Source organism: Phocoena sinus, chromosome 10 (assembly GCF_008692025.1).
Source record: "Phocoena sinus isolate mPhoSin1 chromosome 10, mPhoSin1.pri, whole genome shotgun sequence".
In the NCBI taxonomy this organism is placed as follows: domain Eukaryota; kingdom Metazoa; phylum Chordata; class Mammalia; order Artiodactyla; family Phocoenidae; genus Phocoena; species Phocoena sinus.
Window position 1 is genome coordinate 95,620,386 of NC_045772.1, and position 2,999 is coordinate 95,623,384.

A 2,999-nucleotide genomic window follows, 5' to 3' on the forward strand; every position below is an offset into this window, starting at 1 on the left:
TACAGACTAATACCATTGATGAATATAGATGCAAAAATCCTCAACAAAATACCAGCAAACAGAATCCAACAACACATTAAAAGGATCATACACCATGATCGACTCAACAGATGTAGAAAAGCTTTTGACAAAATTCAACACCCATTTATGATAAAAACTCACCAGAAAGTGGGCAAAGAGGGAACCTGGCTCAACATAATAAAGGCCATATATGACAAACCCATAGCAAGCATCATTCTCGATGGTGAAAAACTGAAAGCATTTCCTCTAAGATCAGGAACAAGACAAGGATGTCCACCCTCACCACTATTATTCAACATAGTTTAGGAAGTCCTAGCAATGGCAATCAGAGAAGAAAAAGAAATAAAAGAAATACAAATCGGAAAAAAAGAAGTAAAACTGTCACTGTTTGCAGGTGACATGATACTATACATAGAGAATCCTAAAGATGCCACCAGAATACTACTAGAGCCAATCAATGAATTTGGTTAAGTGGCAGGATGCAAAATTAATGCGCAGAAATCTCTGGCATTCCTATACACTAAGGATGAAAAATCGGAAAGAGAAATTAAGGAAACACTCCCATTTACCATTGCAACAAAAAGAATAAAATACCTAGGAATAAAACTACGTAGGGAGACAAAAGACCTGTATGCTGGAAACTCAAAGACACTGTTGAAAGAAATTAAAGATGATACAAACAGATGGAGAGATACACAGATTCAATGCAATCCCTATCAAATTACCAATGGCATTTTTTACAGAACTAGAAAAAAAAATCTTAAAATTTGTATGGAGACACAAAAGACCCCAAATAGCAAAAGCAGTCTTGAGGGAAAAAAAAACGGAGCTGGAGGAATCAGACTCCCTCACTTTCAGACTATACTACAAAGCTACAATAATCAAGACAATATGGTTCTGGCACAAAAACAGAAACATAGATCAATGGAACAGCATAGAAAGCCCAGAGATAAACCCATGCACCTATGGTCAACTAATCTATGACAAAGGAGGCAAGGATATACAATGGGAAAAAGACAGTCTCTTCAATAAGTGGTGCTGGGAAAACTGGACAGTTACAGGTAAAAATGAAATTAGAACACTCCCTAACACCATACACAAAAATAAACTCAAAATGGATTAGAGACCTAAATGTAAGACTGGACAGTATAAAACTTTTAGAGGAAAACATAGGAAGAACACTCTTTGACATAAATCACAGCAAGATCTTTTTGGATCCACCTCCTAGAGTAATGGAAATAAAAACAAAAATAAACAAATGGGACCTAATGAAACTTAAAAGCTTTTGCAAAGCAAACTACAAACAAGACGAAAAGACAACTCTCAGAATGGGAGAAAATATTTGCAAAAGAATCAACGGGCAAAGGATTAATCTCCAAAATATATAAACAGCTCATGCAGCTCAATATTAAAAAAACAAACAACCCAATCCAAAAATGGGCAGAAGACCTAAATAGACATTTCTCCAAAGAAGACATACAGATGGCCAAGAGGCACATGAAAAGCTGCTCAACATCACTAATTATTAGAGAAATGCAAATCAAAACTACAGTGAGGTATCACCTCACACCATTTAGAATGGGCATCATCAGAAAATCTACAAACGACAAATGCTGGAGAGGGTGTGGAGAAAAGGGAACCCTCTTGCACTGTTGGTGGGAATGTAAATTGATACAGCCACCGTGGAGAACAGTATGGAGGTTCCTTAAAAAAACTAAAAATAGAATTACCATATGACCCAGCAATCCCACTACTGGGCATATACCCAGAGAAAACCATAATTCAGAAAGACACATGCACCCCAATGTTCACTGCAGCACTATTTACAACAGCCAGGACATGGAAGCAACCTAAATGCCCATTGACAGACAAATGGATATAGAAGATGTGGTACATACATACAATGGAATATTACTCAGCCATAAAAAGCAACGAATTTGGGTCATTTGTAGAGACGTGGATGAATCTAGAGACTGCCATACAGAGTGAAGTAAGTCAGAAAGAGGAAAACAAATATCATATATTAACGCATATATGTGGAACCTAGAAAAATGGTACAGATGAGCCAGTTTGCAGGGCAGAAATTGAGACACAGATGTAGAGAACAAATATATGGACACCAAGGGGGGAAAGCAGCAGGGGTGAGGGGTGGAGGGGTGTTGTGTGATGCATTGGGAGATTGGTATTGACATATATACACTAATATGTATGAAATGGATAACTAATAAGAACCTGCTGTATAAAAAAATAAAATAAAATTCAAAAAATAAACAAGCTAAAAGGAAAAAAAAGGATAAATTAGGATTTATGTCTGCCATTTTGCCATTTGCTTATTATACATCTTTTTGTTCCTCAATTCCTCCATTACTGCATTCCTTTTTGTTGTAGATATCACTTAAATTTCCTTGTTTCTTTACTACGTTTCTTTTTTCTTTATTGGAGTATAATTGCTTTACAATGTTGTGTTAGTTTCTGCTTTATAACAAAGTGAATCAGCTATACATATACATATATCCCCATATCCCCTCCCTCTTGCGTCTCCCTCCCACCCTCCCTATCCCACCCCTCTAGGTCATCACAGAGCACCGAGCTGATCTCCCTGTGCTATGCAGCTGCTTCCCATTAGCTATCTATTTTACATTTGGTAGTGTATATATGTCAATGCTACTCTCTCACTACGTCCCAGCATATGTTTAAATTATGTCTTTAGTGGTTGCTCTGTGGATTACTATTAACACCTTAATTGGTAGCAATCTAACTTGGATTAATATAAATTTCAACAGTTTACAAAAACTTTGCTCTTATGTAGCTCCACTCCCTCCTAAGTTTATGCTGTATAATCTCAATTAACCTATCTTCAAGTTTGCTGATTCTTATTCCTGCTCAAATTTCCTTTAGTGCTTGTTTCCTTTCAGGTGTTGTATTTTTCAACTCCAGAGTTCCTGTTTGGCTCCTTTTATAATTTTTATTTCTTTATT